General features: G+C 42.4%; 1 long non-coding RNA gene across 3 annotated transcripts in view; it reads right to left on the bottom strand.

The window, feature by feature from the left end:
- The window catches only part of LOC147030392 (uncharacterized), a 137015-nt gene extending 118935 nt beyond the window's left edge, over positions 1 to 18080 (bottom strand). For all 3 annotated transcript variants that reach the window (XR_015056337.1, XR_015056339.1, XR_015056338.1), the window contains exons 1-2: positions 11590 to 18080; positions 11237 to 11290 (exon numbers count right to left, since the gene is read on the bottom strand). This is a non-coding gene — a long non-coding RNA (uncharacterized LOC147030392). The remainder of the gene's footprint in view (positions 1 to 11236; positions 11291 to 11589) is intronic.
- Positions 18081 to 18748: the final 668 nt, after the last annotated feature.

Here is an 18748-nt window from a genome sequence, read left to right as displayed (position 1 = left end):
AATACCACCCAAACTCAACCCAGATTAGGTCACCCATCCAAACTCAGCAGCCGAGAAAGCAGGAAACTGGTTCAGGATATCACTGTAAATGACGTGTAAGGCTCTATACCCAAGTGTTCATCAATATCTCATTTTCCTTCACAAAACTGGCCTCTTTTGACAGGAGGCAAGAAAGAAGACATTACTTAAAAAAGACGCATCCAAGAGCTTGTATGAAGTTTGCCAAAATCATCTTAATGACACTGCAGGTATGTGGAAAAAGGTTTTGTGGTCAGACGAGACAAAAATTGAACATTTTGGTCTGAATTCAACGCGTTATGTCTGGTGCAAGCCGAACACTGCACATCACCAAGTCAACACCATCCCCACTGTCAAGTATGGCTGGGGCAGCATCATGTTTCGGGGCTACTTTTCATCAACAGAGATTGACAAGCTTGGCAGGATAGAAAGGATAATGGACGGTGCAAAGTACAGGAAAATCCTTGATGAAAACTTGCTCGACAGCCATTAATCTGAAACTGGGTTGGAGATTCACATTTCAGCAGGACAATGATCACAAGTACAAAGTTAAAGTCACACTGGAGTGGCTGAATAAGAAGAAAATAAATGTTCTTGAGTGGCCCGGTCAAAGTCCAGACTTGAACCCAATTGAACATTTATGGCGAGACTTGAAGATTACAGACCATCGATGATCCCCATCAAACTTGGCAGGAGTATATAGAGGAATTTTCAAGTGAAGAATGGGCAAAGATTTCACCATTTCGCTGTGCAAAGCTGGTAGAGACCTACCCAAAAAGACTTATAGCAGCCATTGCTGCAAAAGGTGTTTCGACAAAGTACTCACGCAAGGGCCTGAATATTTTTAAAACCAGTGAATTTTGATTTGTACATGTTTTTTTGCATGTATTCCTGACAGGTAACCTCCTCCAACTGTAACATTGTTTCGTTTGATTTTTTTTGTGTGTACTAGGTTGAGGGTCGTATAAAAGTTAAAACACAGAATGTATAACAAGACAGGACACAAGAGGGGTGGTAGAGGGAAGCAAAAAACAGTAGGGAACAGAGACATTAGGAGAACAATGGAAGGGAGAGGGATGGGGTGGGGAACATGGGGAATACAAGATGGAGATTACAGGCGCTTTCAGGAAGGAAAGCAGGAAATTTGATGGAGGTGGGTTTGGGGTGGATTAACCGTGGTGGGGGGAGGGGGGAGGAAAGATCATGGTTTTGGATGGGGTAAGATATGAGATGGTGGTGAACAGCTGTTTTGAAGACCTGTTGGGAAGAGTGGGATTGAAGAGAGTGTGAGAGTTTGTTCCAAAGGCAGGAAAAAGAGGAATGAAAGAGTGAAGGTGAGCAGTGATTCGTGATTTTGGCAGTTTCACCAGAAGGATTTTTTTGGCAGACCTTGAGTGCCTTGCGGAAATATGGGGGGAGAGGGACAGAGATCACAGACAGAGCAGGGGGGAGGGCAACGCTGGAGAGAAGATGGTGGAAAACAGAAAGACCACCGACCTGCCTCCAGTGAGGGAGTGAGAGACCCAAAGACTCAGCTTCTTCGTGGTTGATACCAATGATCCTAAATGCCTTGGTTTTCACAGGGTGAAGCCGAGAAAGGTGAGAGGCGGGAGCACCAGCCCAGATTGGAGAGCAATAATCTATCAGGCTGCAGATGAAAGCTTTGTCTGTGGTCAGGAGCTCAAGAGTGCCAAGGAAGGACTTTGCACGATATAGGATGCCCCGATGGTGACTGGCTTTGGAGGCCAGCTTGCAAATGTGGCTTTCCCAGGAAAGATCATGGCAGATAGTCAGACCCAGAAGCTTGAATGAAAGTACTTTTCAAGGAGATTATTGAAAAAGTAGATGGTGTGTGGGGGGTTCAGATGGTACTTGAAGATCTGTAGTGAGTGACGAGGCTCCTGCCTGCCGATCTGAGAGATGACAGATGGTACAGCAGAGGGTGCAGTCATCAGAAAAGAGATAGAGGATTTAACAGAGAGTTGGAGAGATCATTGATGAAAACCAGAAAAAGAACAGGGCCCAGGACACTCCCTTGAGGAACTCCAGCCTGGACAGGAAGAAAGGATCAGAGAATTACATTCAGGGCCAAACGTTGACTCCAACAGGAGAACACGTCTGTGAGCCATGAGTGGAGATTGCCTTGGATACCATGGGAAGAGAGTTTGGTGAGCAGGGCCGGGTACCAGAGCGTATTGAAAGCTCACGATACGTCTTGAGAGATGGATCTGATCTCATGTCTGGCGTTGAGGATCTCCATCCATTGTTGGGAAAGCACCTTGTTAAATAGGGCCAATTTTGACACAACACCAAGTGACATCATACCAGAAATGGGCAATATCTCGATAACCTAGGCTCATCGATAGTAGGGACTTGCTCTACTGTGAACATCATGTCAATATTACTTGCTCTAAAATGTGTATTCCAAAACCAGCTCTTATTTTTACCCTTATTCATCCATCACTCTACTTTTTGGTAACCAGCCAGGTGAGCTACAGGGCCATTGGTCCTCCATTTTTGATAAACGACATGGTTTAGACCACGGTTGGAATACGGGACATGCTAAATATTGCTCGGGTGTGGTCCCTGTCTAATTTTGGTCATCCGCTGAGATATCTCCAGTGTGTTCAGTCTCTGCACAAGCTGCAGTTATGGTTCAGCGGTTGATGTGGGAGACGTACATATGACAGTATCCTCCGTGAAGAGTAGATGAGTTATCTCCAGCAGCCTGAACAAATCACAAATTCCTTCTACCTTCAGTCGAACACCAGGCCTGGCCATCTGATTTGTGAAAGACTTGGGCCAAAAATGTTCCCTGGCTGACCCCAAAATAATGTCGGAATAATTGGGACCATCAAGAAGAAGCATAAATAGTAGTCGTTAGTGGTAGTCGTAATAGTAATAGTAGTCAGTGACCACACAATCTAATTTTAAATGCATAATTTAAGATGGACATTCCACACTAGATGGATGAAATGCATAATACCTTTCATATTACAAAACAGGTTCAAATTTATTTACACTTTCAAAACGCCAAATTTCTCTGCTTGCTTTGGAACGGTGAACGGTCCAAAACAACATCTTTCATGCACAGTGTTCATTACAATGAGAACGTCGCAAATATTCAATTACTCTTGCTCGGCATTGACGGCCATTATACAATAATGTTGGTCAACATTTGTACAACAGGAAGGTAATTTAATTTCTGCAATTGTGTATATGTTGCACGATGGTCTGCAATGGCATACCCAGAAACATTTAAACGGGGAAGAAAAACGTGTTTGGTGAACATGATGTCATGTGCACACTTTTAAAGGTCTGTGCTGTAAAAACTCTGCTTTTGAGAAGTGAACCACCCCTCCTGCCTGATGATGGAAGGCCAAATATTGTGAAAAAGGACAGATGAAGTGAGCCATCATGCTCATGGAATTTCATGGCAAATCATACGAGAAAAAGAAGAAAAAAACACGAAAAGGGCTCATCTTTCACTTCAAAATCGCTCCTTCTACCTTCCTGATTGAAGCATGAAACGTTTGTTTTCACAGGCATTGAGCAGGAAACAGACTGTATACATGTGCCACCCGTCAGGCCCAGGGGCCTCGTTCCAAGTGCGGCGTTACTCGCCATCACTTGCTGCCATTGAGTGGATGCCACACTTCGGATGTCCCAGCCTTGTGATCATGAGCGCATATTTGTTAGTGAAACCGTGCAGAGAAACAAACGCATTCGGCACCTACATCTGCTTCCGTCATTTAGAGTACAGCCTCGTTTGTTCTTCCTTTATACAAATTAATGTATTCGCACACATATTATGTTCCAAGAGGTAGCTGGCTTTAATGAGAATTTTAGGTAATGATGGTGTAACAAGCCTACCCTATGTTAAAAAAAATGCGGCTCATTCCAAAGCAAGCAGTCTTATTAACCCGACGTAAGACAAAATTGCAATTTTGGCCACTTTTTGGCTAAATTATGACCATATTTGACCAAATTCTGTTCGTCTGCATTTTCATATTCTGATGACGTACATCTATGTTTAATAAGGGAACTGAATCACATAATATAGGTTGTATTTACAATATATAATGAAGAAGTGACCAATTTTGGCCAATTATTGGCTAGTTTTTGGCCAACATTGACAAAATTTGAAATTCCACAGTGTGGAAAGCTCATAATCTTTTCATACAGTCTGCTTAATGCAACTGATATAGAATAATTACAAGAAAGTTGAAAATCTGGGCAATCTGGCCACATTTGGTCAACCAGCATTTTTGAGTAATATTTTGTGTTTGTTTGCTTGCAGATGGATGATGGTGTGGAGGTGCCTTTGCAGTGTGTGCTACATGTGAGTGGTGATACAGAACATGATGGTGATGCAGTGGCTCCATTTACTAAACAGACATGGGAAGCAGCTGGAGACATAGCTCAAGCCAAAAACAAAATCAAAAGAAATCAAAGTACCTTGTTAAATGTAAGTCCATTAACTTTGAAGATGAACCACTGCCTCATTATACAAGCCGGAGGCGACGATGGTTCACGAGCGGTATTTGACGATGTAGATTGTTTCAGAAGTCAAGGATGAGATGTGATAATTTTTGACCAAGTTATAAAAATGATCAACATGATGTGGTACGAGTGACAGGTTATTAGCTGCAAAATGTCGAAAACTTGGTTTCGTGCAACAACTTTCAAAATTTGACCTTTGCATAACCTTTAAAGGTCACAAAACAATGTTGTGGACATTAAAATAAGGAAACAGGATACGTGCTATAGCTTATTGGAGTTAGTTCGTCGAAGAAGGTCGAAAACCCGGTTCGATTCCCACAACTTTGAAAATTTGACCTTTGTGGCCTTTAAAGGTCAAAGGTCAAGGATTATGACCTTTGGTGCAAAACTTCCTCTGGAACATTCCAGGAACAATATAACGTCATGTAGGCTATATGGCATTTCACACTCCTCGGATTATCCATACTTTGATGAAATCAGCGTAAAAACAAACTTGAAGGGGGCGCCACGGGCAAGGTGTTCGAGATAGAGCAAAATGGTTTCAAGATTTTAGGTGGGGAATGACCTCAAGATTATGCAGAAAAAATATTGTCATCCTAGCTCTCAAAGTTTGGGCGGTCGTATGATTTTTATGTCAAAATTCGCAATTTTCTAAGTTTTTGACCTTGTGACGAAAATGAAAAATCGGAGAACGACAAGTTTTAGATAATTCATTTTGCTATTCAAATTCCGAAGAACCCATTCCATTCAGTAAATTCCCTCGGAGAAGATAGATTTTTAATCCGACTACCCCCTAAAAATGGCAAATTTTGGGGCGTGGCTCCGCCCACAATGGGCGTGGCCACGCCCTCATCCAGGAAAACACAACTACACATTGTTATCGAACACATAACCAAGTTTCATCAAGATCGGATCAAAGTCCACGGAGTTATGCTCTGGACACACAGACACACAGACAGACACACAGACATAACGAATATAGTGGTCACTCTGGCTCGCGCTCGTGAACCAAAAAACAAAAATTACAAGTGGGAGTGGCTCTGCCCAAAATGGGCAATCTTAGCTGCTACCCTACTATCTGTCAACCCCCATTTCTTCAAAACCTATCTTCTCCCTCAAAATTGACTGAATCGAAATGAATTTTTATATGTTATACATATGGCTAATGCGAGCGTTGTACAATTGTTGTACAATTTCTCGAGCAGGAATTTCGATAAAAAAAAAATCGAGAAAATATATGACAAAAAACAAAAATTACAAGTGGGCGTGGCTCCGCCCAGAATGGACGTGGGATGCCCATCGCCAGGACAAAACTAGGCATTGATATCAACATCATATTCAAGTTTCATCCAATTCGGATCACATCCCACGAAGTTGTGCTCTGGACAGACAGACAGACATACATACAAGCCGGTAGGCGGACATGGGTAGTCGACTACCCAATATAACCTGACGTGATGGGCCCGTTCGATGGGGAATGACCTGAGGATTAAGCACAAGAAAATTCATGATTCCAGCTTCAAGGGTTAATGGTGCAGATTGTTTTTTCGTTAAAATACCCCCACATTTAGAGGTTTTTCGGCTGTTGCTAGGCAACGGAGCAACAGTTCTTTCTCACACATAACTAGGACATACCATGAACCTACCATACCAGTTTCATGTATATCTGACTCATAGTCTCTGAAATATAACAAATTTCGTTTTTTTATCGTTTTCGACCAGGGTTCATTCAAAATCTATCTTCTCCGACAGTTTTCATAGGTTCCGGCTGGAAATTTTTGACAATATGGCTGAATGTACTGCCCACAGTTGCTCATGGCCCGATTTTTGATTTTCGAAAAAATTATTTTTTTATGATTTTTCAAAAATTTCAAAGTCCCGTTGCAAGGCAACGGTGGTATCGATAGCAACGGTTCTCATTTGCACACAACTAGGTAATGGTATGAACCTACCAACCAAGTTTCATCGGAATCGCCATTGTATTAACGGAGCACTGGACCGAACAGAGGGACAGACAAACATATCGACGGAAATACTAATAATAAGGGTGGAAGGAAAAAAATCTCAAAAATCTCCAAAAAAAAAAAAATATTCGAATTTTTTTTTTTTTTAGACTACATCGACTACCCAACAGACACACAGACATAACGAATATAGTGGTCACTCTGGCTGGCGCTCGTGAACCAATATAGTGGTCACTCTGGCTGGCGCTCGTGAACCAATTAACTTTTAAAATTTTAGTCACCGATCTACACAAGATACCCCATAATGACAAAGTGAAAACAAGTTTTTAGAAATTTTTACAAATCAATTAAAAATGAAAATGTGAAATGTTTTGCGTCAATAAGTGTTCAACCCCTTGAGTCAATACTTTGTAGAAGTGCCTTTGGCAGTGATTACAGCTTCGAGTCTTCTTGGGTATGTCTATCAGCTTTGTACATCTGGATTTGGGGATTTTTCACCCATTCTTCCTTGCAGATTTTCTCAAACTCTGTCAAGTTGGATGAGCAGCGTGAGTGAACAGCAATCTTCAAGTCTATCCACAGATTCTCAATGGGATTAAAGTTTGTGCTTTGGCTAGGCCACTCAAGGAATTTCACATTCTTGTTCTGAAGCCATTCCAGTATTGCTTTGGCTGTATGCTTGAGGTCATTGTCCTGTTGGAATGTAAATCTTCGCCACAGTCAAAGGTCTTTGACACTCTGAAGCAGGTTCTCCTCAAGGATTTTCCTGTATTTGGCTCCATTCATTGTTCCCTCTTTCCTTATAAGTATCCCAGTCCCTTCCACTGAAAAGCATTCCCAGAGCATGATGCTGCCACCACCATGCTTCACGGTAAGGATGGTGTTAGATGGGTGATGAACTGTGCTTGGGTTCCACCAGACGTAGCGCTTTGCATTCAGGCCAGAGAGTTCAATTTTCACCTCGTCAATCCACAAAATCATTTTTCTCCTGCTCTCAGTCTTTCATGCGCCTTTTTGCAAACTCAGGCATTCTGCCATGTTCCTTTTTCTCAGGAGTGGCTTCCGTCTGGCCACTCTACCATAAAGCCTAGATTTGTGAAATTCTGCAGAGATTGTTGTCCTTCTGGCAGGTTCTCCAGGCATGAAGGACCTTGGTCATCTCCCTGACGAAGGTCCTTCTAGCCTGGTTGCTCATTTTGGTCAGACAGCCAGCTCAAGGGGGAGTCTAGAGATGATGGGGCTCACTGTGCTCTTTGGAACGTTCAACACTCGAGAAATTATTTTATATCCTTCCCCAGATCTATGCCTCCTCACAATTCTGTCTCGCAGTTCTACGGAGAGTTACTTGGACTTCATGTGAGAGTTTCTGCTCTGACTTGCACTGTGAACTGTGGGACCTTATTCAGAAAGGTGTGTTTTTTTTTTTAGCAATGATATCCAATCAATTGAATTGGCCACAGGTAGACTCCAATCAAGGTGTACAGACATTGCAAGGATGATCAAAGGAAATTGGATGCACCTGAGCTCAATTTGGAAATTTGGAGCGTCATAGTAAAGCGGGTGAATATTTATTAACTCAAGATATTTCAGCTTTTCATTTTTCAATGATTTGTAAAAGATTCTAAAAAAAAAAAAAATTCCACTTTGACATTGTGGGGTATTACATGTCGATCAGTGACCAAAAAAAAAAAACTCAATTTGATCCATTTTTTAATTCAGGCTGGAACACAACAAAATGTGACAGACGTTGACAGGTGTGAATACTTTCTGAAGGCACTGTATGGCACTTCAATGAGCTGATAAAGATAGCACAATGCAAAGGCCCCATTTTCAATTCAAACAAATGTGAAATCCAGAAGATCAGCATCACCTTTTTCGGAAATACATACGGCAGACAATGAATACTGCCTGACCCACAGAAAGTCCAAGATCTGAGGACTATTCCAAGACGCGAGAGCAAGGCTGAGCTTCAACATTTCATCGGCCTGATGACGTATTTGTCATGCTTCATCAAATATTTCAATGCAAAATCTGCTGTTCCCAGAGACCTTCTTAAAAAGGATTCTGAATATGTGTGTGTGTGTGTGTGTGTGTGTGTGTGTGTGTGTGTGTGTGTGTGTGTGTGTGTGTGTGTGTGTGTGTGTGTGTGTGTGTGTGTGTGTGTGTGTGTGTGTGTGTGTGTGTGTGTGCGTGCGCGTGCGTGAACGACACCATCAACTCTTATTTGATCATCTCAAGAATAAAGCATCAGAAACATCTCCTCTTCATCACTATCAGCCAGAGGAGCCTGTTTATCTTCAATATGATGCCAGTCTTCAAGGCCTCAGGCTGCATTGCTTCAGGGCCGTGGCAGCCAGTTAAGGCCACTGGCATATGCTAGCAAAACCTTAACAGACAGTGAATCTTATAACAAAACCTTATGATTGTATCGAACGTGAGCTCCTAGGTATTGTGTTTGGTGTTGAACTCTTCCACACCTACCTGCTCGGGTGCAGGGTTAATGTGCTCTTTGATCATAAACAGTTGTTGATCATCATTGACAAGCCATTGATCGCTGCCCCACCAAATTTGCAAAAAATGTTAATCAAACTCCAAGGACACAACTTGAGAATGGAATACTGTTGAGGGTCAGACAATTGCCGATGGGTTATCATGCCTTCCTAGCCTACTCACCACAACTACCTTGCCCACTAAACTTGGATTTGCTCGTTGATTTTGTCCAACTCTCCTCTGAGAAACTCTCTCAGCTCCAACAAGAAATACTTCGTGACTCCGAACTGGATCGAGTGAAAGACGATCATCAGTAGATGGCCGGATCATATGAAGGACCTCCCAGAGGCTCTGAGAATGTACTGGAGTTTTGAGAATGAGCTTATTCGTAAAGATGAGAGAATCCATATTCCTAAGAGCATGAGTCAAGACATTCTCGAGCAACTTCACTCTGGCCGTTTTGGGCACAATAAAACCAGATTTTTGATTAAAGACACTGTATACTGGTACAACATGAAAAAAGATATTGAGCAGTTTGTGGACTGTTGTCCAACCTGCCAATGACACCAGAAATCTCAGATGCCCAAGCCACGACAGCAATATGATATTCCGCTTCGAACATTGAGCAAAGTCAGATGTGGCCTTTTCTATTTTGATGCTGCTCAGTGGATGGTCATCGCAAATTACTATTCAAAATTTCCTATTGTTCGTAAGCTGTCCGAGTCCACTCCCAGCCACACAGTTATTTCGACACAGACAAATTTTCTCCGACTTCGGAATCCCTAATTTGTATATTTGTGATAATGGACCTAATTTTTTTTTGTGATGAATTTTGGTCCTTTGCCAAGACATGGAGTTTTGACAACATCACATCATTCTCAACTATCCAAAATCGAATGGATTCATTGAGCATCAGGTCGAGACAGCCTTTCCTCACAAATCAAAAAGTGTGGGAACCGATTTTCATTTAGCACTGTGCACACATGGAAGCATTTCGGCTTACAGATGCACACATGGAAATGACTGTGAAACGATGATGATGGATATGACGATATCTTGGCGTTCTACCCTGGTGAGCCACAACTTGGCAAGTCCCACTCAACTATTAATGGTGAGAAAATTCAAATCACTATTACCAACCAGAATCGTCAACCAACACGATGATGACAATGTCACCACTCACCGAAACCGGACCATGATGAACATGTTCGGGCACATGAAATGTCATGCCTACAACATGGTCAACAAGTTTGCATTCAGAACCACAACACCAACTGCTGGGAGCTAGCCACAGTCATCTTCAGGTGCGAAGAGCCACATTCATATTTGTTTGCATCACAAAATGGTCAAACACATTCAAGAGGTCCCAGCACATGTTGGAGTGCCCCATCAGACTATGAGCCAAAACAAGAACTCAACACCCACTGTAGGCAAGAATGTTTTTTTTGTTTTTTTTTATGTTGAAGGCTACAGGCACGGACTGAATAGTCCTCATCGAAATTAAGTAAGAAAAATGTATGATGAAAAGTATATGTTTGTTTGCAAGAAAGAGGGATTAAAGTGAGCTCGGTAGCTATAGTTTGAGTGAGACAGAAAGTAAGACCAGCAATCCTGACACGGAGAGTGTAAGATGGTTCCGGGTACCACTTTAACGCTACTAAGTCGGAACGGTAGTACCACCTTGGGAGGTTGCTGTCTACAATCTACTACCTAAAAAAACCGGTCTAACCGGATGGGTGTTTTTTCGGAGACACCATCTCCTTACTTGATGGCCGTTGGCTCCCTCAAGGAGCTCATCCGCCCTTTGGCAGGTGTTGTTTTTCGTCCTGGCAGGGTGTCACAGTCACCCTCCCCACTGGCAAGCAGTTAGCGGTGTCGGTTTAGTCGCCGACAACCCGACCATGCGGCAGGTTGCACCGGGTTACATGTTACCAGTGGCAGTCAAGAAACATGACTGACCTGACCTAAAACCACCTGTAAATTTCCGTGTTGAACCTGCAAGTCATGACAATGACATCACATGCTACCAGAACAAAAGATGGTTGTCCAATCTCCTCCACAATCTGCAAGTCTCAGTCACCTGTTGCCTCCTTCGCAACGTCCGACGATGGTGCACACCAGAACTTGCCGAGCCGTGAAAGCGCCTTGTTGGCTGGATATATCAACCCTTATTTCGAAGCATCACAAATTCACGGTGTAGTTTCATTTCTAGTTTGTGCATAATTTGACAATTGTCCTTACCTGATGTTTGTACAACTTACAAAGTTTGCTGTCTGTGCTTTTGTTCATTGGTCGGAAGCGGGAAGGTCGTGGTTCTGTGAGTGGAGCATGGGGCATTGTGGGGAACTTGGTTAGTTATTGGCAAAGATGCTCCTCTCTGAAAAAAACGCTTTGTTCTTCTACAACCTTTCCTCCTTTCCTTAACATCAGAACGTCACACATACCACGTCACCAATTTGGGTGTAATCACAGTGCGTTATGCTAAAGCACATAAACGCGACAATAACAGCAAAGGTTTCATGTAGTCACCAGTAGTCGCAAGTTAGAGATACTGCAATAAGGGTTCGACCAAACACAACCATCCGATAAAGATTCTGCAGATGGAAACTTCAACCTGAAAAAGGCAATGAGTCATCCTCCACGTTGTCGTCCTCGTCCTCGTCCTCGTCCTCGTCCTCGTCCTCGTCCTCGTCCTCGTCCTCCTCCACTTCCTGGTTCCCTCTTTAACCCACAGCCAATCGCAGGCTTTATACCTGTGGGCTGAACCATTTGGTCCAACTCAGGGGGAGGAAGAAGAGAAAAGATAGAGGAAAAGAAAGGTCACAGACTGTAACATCATAGATTCATCTACTCTAATAACCAATGTGTGACTCTCAACGGAATCCTTTCATCTTCTCTCCCTGTTAAGGCTGGAGTGTCCCCAAGGCAGTGTTCTTGGCCCATAGCAGTCCTTTTCCTAATCTTCATGAATCATCTCTCCGACACTCTGGAAAATCTCCTTTATCTCTTCGCCAATGACTTCACCCTCTGCCGTAACTTTCCCACATCCTTCAGATAGGCAGACAGCAGCCTCTTCCCTCTCTTAAGACATTGATAGAATCACAAGATGGTCAAACACTTGGAATATGTCTTTCAATCCTGACAAATTTCACACTCTTACTATCTCTCTCTCCGAGAGGACCGTCTGGCAAACTCTCCTATCTACTTTCTTAACAATCCTCTTAAAGAAGTTCTGTCACTCAAGCTCTTGGGTCTCACTGTCAGCCATGATCTTTCTTGGGCAAGCCACATTTCTAAGTTGGTCTCCAAAACCAGCCACTGACTTGGTACCCTCCGTCGCACAAAGTCATTCCTTAGCACACCTGACCTCCTATCCACCTACAAGGCATTCATCCGCAGCTTTATGGAGTACTGCTCCACCCCATCTTTTCTCCCCTACCCCTCATTTTTACCTGCATCCCTTCTTTGTCCAAGTCTCCCACTATTATGTCCCTCAACCCTGCTGTTAGTGTTTTCCCCCTCTCTTTCTGCTGCTCAATTTGTCCTGTTTCGTCCTGATCTGTTCTGTGTTCTCGCTCTTCCTCGAGCTTTGACTCTGTATCCAAAACAAGCTATAGTTTCACTCCGATGGTTGGTCGGGGGGGGGGGTGGTGAAATATTTACAAAATATTTCACAATGCGAGTAATCATCCCCATTATAGGAAAAACCGGGATTAATTATTGTTAAACGGTGAAAAAACCTCCCCCCAAAAAACATTTGTGAACCTAAGGTGTTCAATCTCTTGTTGGCTGCAGTCATAAGGTAACGAGGTTGATCAGCGAGTCCCTGGCTTGACGTAAGTCATCAATCACTGCCTCTTATACTCCTTAGCCTTCGATTGTAAAAAATATATGAAGGAAAGAATCAGTTGGACTGTGAATGATTGTTCAATGGAGTTCATTCTATGTTTTAATTTTATTTTCGACATATTCATGTAAAAATAATCGTTTTGGATATGAGAGATTGGAATGGCCTGAGAGTGGAATTAAATAATGGAAGATTTCAACACCATTGCCGGTGAAGGTCTTCCAACAGCTCACTGACGGCTGTGATTTCATTTTGGATGTGCTTGGTTGCAAGGTTGGGTCAAGCATTTCGGACTCTGCCTTAGCCATTTTGGATGTCTGGAAAATAAAGAAAAGTTTCAGTAATTCCTTGGTTATGCTGGGAAAGTAGTTGAAAGAACCAGCAATAAACCAATAATAAATGTGTCTTAATATTGTTCAACCTGATGGTGACTCAACTCAGGCCACATGATATTGAGATCTTAAACCCAAATGGAGTTAGTCACATTGTTGAAATCAGGGAGATCATTCAATCACTGGAGATAATTACGTGAAGGTTAGTTCGCATGAACTATCTGTTACATCATATTGTTAATGGGTAAGACAACACAGTGCACATCTTCCCTTGCCTTTTTAGCTCGCCTGTTCGAAGAACAGAGGGCTATAGCGATACCCCCGGCGTGAGCGTGAGCGTGAAAATGTTAAAAGTTTTTGGTGCAAGTTATTTCCTTTCTAATGTTTTTATCTACCACACTATTTTTTACTGATTACAATATACAAATACATATATTGCTTTAAAATTATTTGGATCAGACTTCACTGCAATGCTTTATTTAAAAAAATATTATTAGACTAGTTAATACTGGAAGAGCAAACCATTTTTCGCATACTTGGAAGCTATTCACTCCAAAAGTATTGAGAAAAATGAGGTCTTACCTGCTTGCATCCACTCATGGAGGTTAAAAATTCCATTACTCACAATGAAAGTTCACCGGCCCTGGGATGTCCATAAAATATCCAGGCTGGTTCAGGATCTGTGCTTACCTACAATGTGCCTGTAAATACCAAGCAATGCTCAAAGTCAAAAAGCACAGTCTCAATGGTTGCTGGAGTCACAAATTCATCCATCTTATTTGTAATTTACATCAATGATTTGGATAGTGGGGTGAAGAAGAAGGCTTTCCAAATTTGCATTTGACACAAAGCTTGGAGGTAAGGTGGATAGCAAAGGGGGTGGTGATCAGATTCAGAAAAGTATTGATACTTGCATAGATTGGGAAATTTTGGTATTTTAGAGTGCGTAACACAGGAGAAGGATCTAGGGGTGGTAATAGATACGGGAGGTAAGCAGGCAGCACAGTGCCAGGCAGCTATAAGTAAAGCAAAAATGGTTTTAGGTTGTATTCGGAGGGGCATCAATTACAAATCAAAAGAGGTGGTGTTCACATTGTCGAGGAATTTAGTGAGGGCCACATCGAGAATATTGTATGCAGTTTTGGTCACTACAACTCAGGAAGGACATAGCTGCCATAGAGAGGGTTCAGCGCAGGGCGACTCAATTGATTCCAGGCCGAGCCAGACTCAGCTATGAGGAGCGGCTGAAGGAGACAGGGCTTTATACACTAGAAAGGAGGTGGTTATGAGGAAATATGATAGAGATGTTTAAGATAATTAAACACAGAGATAAAATAAGTGCAGATGAATTATTCAGCAGAGTAGACAGTGATAGGAACAGGAGCCATAGCCTGGGTAAAGAAGAGGAGAGTTAAGATGGTAGCAAGGCAGGGGTTTTTTACTCAGAGAGTTGTGAATGCATGGAATGGTCTCCCTGGGAAGGTAGTGACAGCAGAAACAGTAGATAAGTTTAGATTGGAATTAGATAGGTACCTGGAAGTTATGGAGATAGAAGGATATCAGGATGTTGGCAGGACTTTGAGGTAACTTGAGCATTGATGGGGGTCTCGTCAAGGGTGTTGTGTGGTTGATGTTGTACTTTTTTTTTTTATCCAAGAACCATATTCGCCCGTGTTCAAGCAATGGAAAGAAAAAAACAAAATTGTTTTTTTCATTTTTTTGATCTGGTGTTGATAAATGAGTGCGGTGTTGATGCGGTGCAGGCATGATGGGCCGAATGGCCTCCACCTGCATCAAATTTCCTTGTGCGTATCCTTGTGTGCCTTTGAATCTTGTTGTGAAAGCCATCACGTGTACATCTCATCATCGTCATGTCATGTTCATTGCAAGCTTTGTAAACACCTCATGCATGGTGATGTTGGTTTATTTTTTTTTAGGATGAGTCCTTTGCTATGTACTCACCATATGAAGATGATCTTTTGATGATCATGATTGGTTGATTTCATGGCAAAGTCTCCTCCATTAGGTCCGAATTAGGCAAATTCTTTTAACACCCTCAAACAAACCTATGAACTCAGGAGATATCGGATCAACTTTCAATGTGATGTAATGTCATGTAAAACAAAGTGATGCTCGTGTAGTTTGTTCTAGTTTGATTGACAGTTATATTGATTGCCATTGCCTCGTAAAAATCATGGCTTATGGTCTCTTTTGACGACTAAAATGGTGTTTTACACGAGGCACTCGCAAAACTTTGAGGGGAATTGCACAAAGAACGAGTTACTCAAGCTGCACAAATAGCCGTGCGTGTCACCGTGATCATCAACAGCGGGACGGTGAACGAATCTGAGATTTCTGAAATGCACATGTAATTGCCCGTGTTGTTGCGTCCTTAAAATCGCCATATAGTACAATCAAGGCCCGATAAATTTGAAACAAATGCTTGTCACTCTTGTTAATTATTTTCACTGTTACATCCCGAGCGTGACATCATGTTTTCCCAGCCCGGTTGACACAACTCAAACAAACCTTGAAGCAAAGCTAAACATCTCCCGAGTCCAGTTGCTAACATCACAAGCTTCACGAGAAAGTCTCCGGAGACGCCAAGGATGAAATCACGGCCGTCGTCTCCGCGTGGGCGGCCAGAGCTTCCACCAAGGGCACCGCAGTGTTTATTGAGATGTGGGAGGTGTTGTACCTCACATCTGCCTTTTTGGCTGGTGGTTTTATAAGAGCAATACTATATGTCACTCTTTTGCGTAATGTACTTCCCCTGAATCAGCTTTATCAAATCTCATCATTTCCTTTGATCATTGAGATTCCAATAACATCGCACACACACACATCATCGCTTGTTTTGCACACTTATGAAATGGCAAATGAAAACTCCTTTACGGAATATTTTTTCGATGAGTAATCACCAGTTGGCGCCGAAAAATTGGCCTCAAAACAAAATGCCCTCTCACAAACGAGTCCTTTACAGCAATGGAAAATCCTATTTCCAGGAGAGTGCAAGTGCCTTCCTCCAATGGAGGTAACCGACTTTGGTGGCACCTGGGGCAAGTTTGGGGAAAACGTTCTCTGTAAACCTAAATTATGACCCCATGAGTATAATGCAAGGTGGGGTTCTCATCCCGAGCACACATTCGCACAGAGGAGTAAACCAATTGCTTCAGTCTGTCTGTCTGTCAGTCTGGCAGGCAGAGACAATTGAAAATCATTCCAAACAGCAAATTTACTATTTTTAGGGATGTCATAAAGGACACAAACAACAGACACAAATAACTGTTTGGACGTGTTAAATAGGGTGGTGTAAACTACAGTGTAAAGGATGGTGCATCAATGGCGGTAAACTTCCGAAAAAAAGTTTTTTTCTGCAGCCTTTCAAGCTTTTATTTTATTTAAATTGAATTCGATATTTGAACACTGTGGAACACAAATCGCCTTGTTTGTATTTCCAAAAACCTTCAGTTTAGCAATACTTAGGCAAAATTTACGCCGTCTCAACCAATCAAATCTTCCGCTCGCTCTGAAGGGGGAGTTAGTTGGCAGAAGGTTCAGCTCTGGGGTGTTCCATTTGATCAATTAGCTTTGTATGGTTGCCATCACACCTGTTATTCAAAGTTGACGAACAAAACTCATATACACTAAAAGTTTATAATTTTAAAAAGCTGGACTTAATAGTCAGGAAAGACAACGTTTCAGCGAGTATCCACTCACCTTGGTCACGGCAGATGTTGAAGTGAAGAAGAACCTTGAGAATCGCCACGTGACCTCCGCCGGTGGTAGGGCGAGTTGGTCTGCGGACCAATCCAAACATCACGTGATGGTTGCAGACGGTGTGGAAGAGATGCTATAGACTTGTACAAATGTACGAGACAGATGAAATCGCAAACTGCCATTTTTGTTGAGAGATAGTGATTCAACTCTTTCACAAATGGATTCCTTTACAACTCAAGCAAACCAGTTTTTCCTCCATCTAAGATGAGCAGTTGACTGTTATCAAAGCTGTGACAATGCTAGACGACAATGTTGGTTCATACAGGCCTTAAGAGTTTGCCGAGTTTCTCCGATGTAAGTCTCTCTCAGTGCATGATGGGTCTCCACATCTGATGCCATACACCAAGTCACATTTCCTATCCTTCCAGATCTTGTCCTTAACATGAACTAACTGGCTGGCAGAATTCTTCAGGGTTTGTGTGATATAATAATGCCATACTTGGAGAAGGATCTCTCACTTTCTCAGAGAGCCCAGCCACATATGGAATGGTCACTTGCGTCATATTTTCTTGAGCTGTGTCCTGTTGTTGTTCACCAGACGTGATGTTGTTTTTGCAACTTGTTACTTTTAAAAAAGACCATCCAGAGTCATCACACTTACTGAGAGCACTCCTGATATCCTCGTTCTCACACAATTTCCCCCACTGTGTGATTGGAATAGTATCTGCACAACGAAAAAGAGTGTGAATGACAAATAATATGTGGATAAGTGGGTGGTATGAATCAAACTGAAAGTAGTGGCTGCGATGTGCGGGTTTCCTGTACACCTCAAACTCCAATCAGCCGTCACCATTCATGTGAACCTTACAATCAAGAAAGGCAAACTGATCATTGTTGTACGAGTCCTGTGTGAACTGGATGTTCATGTGCACACTGTAAAGGTAATTTTAAAAATATTCTTGCTGTTCACTTTTCTTTATAACCACAGAGGTATCATCTGTATACCTCAACCACAACTTAGGCTACAAACGACTGTAATTCTCCAGCACAACACTTTCAAACTTTTTCATGTACAAACTGGCAACAATTGGTGAAATGGGGGAGCCCATAGCACAAGCATGTTGTTGTCTGAAAAACTGGTCTCTGTTAGTGAAGTCGGTTGAGTTCAAGCACAAGGACACCAGATTCACAATCTGATCCACATGGAGGCTGGGACGTTCCCTAAGAGTGCTGTCCTTTTCGGTGGTCCACTTTCGTGGGCCTTACTCCGTTAGGTGGTCAACTTGATCAACTAACTTGGAGCAAGGCACACTAAAGAAGGAAATATAAGGAAGAAAGGAAGCAGGAGCCTCCATGAGGTACCATTAAACCAGAATGGAAAATTAATGGCAAGAATAAAATTTACACTTCTTTCGCGTTGAAAGCGGTGCTGATTGATTTTGTCACATTTGATACAAGGCATAAGGCTGACAATGACTCCAACAATAAAAACCAAAAGCAAGACATAATAAGTCAAGGCCAAACCATTTAGGCTATTCGACTGACAGCCCTGGTCAACGTCAGTGTCAGAAAGACCTTTTATGTGGGAAGTCCGCTGATGTAGATATGGGCAGTACCAGTCAGGAAATCAAATTAACGATGATAAAATGTAATAATAATTTAATATGTATATTAAAGAGGCAGATCGATTATTTTGGAAAAAGGTGGTAGGATGGTGAGGGGGGTTATCAGGGTGTCGATATGTTATGGCCCAAAACCTCAGAAAAGATAGATGGCTGGCACCGTACAGCAGGTGTGTAATGAAAATTGGACATCTGTGATCACCAACCCTGCAGTAAAACGGGTGAAAATAAAGGTGGTGTAAGTGTGGTGGC

This window comes from Eptatretus burgeri, chromosome 3 (assembly GCF_056783735.1).
Source record: "Eptatretus burgeri isolate ZD-2024b chromosome 3, Ebu_testis_v1, whole genome shotgun sequence".
In the NCBI taxonomy this organism is placed as follows: Eukaryota; Metazoa; Chordata; class Myxini; order Myxiniformes; family Myxinidae; genus Eptatretus; species Eptatretus burgeri.
The sequence above is the reverse complement of the archived record's forward strand: the minus strand, read 5'-3'. Positions and strand labels throughout refer to the sequence as shown.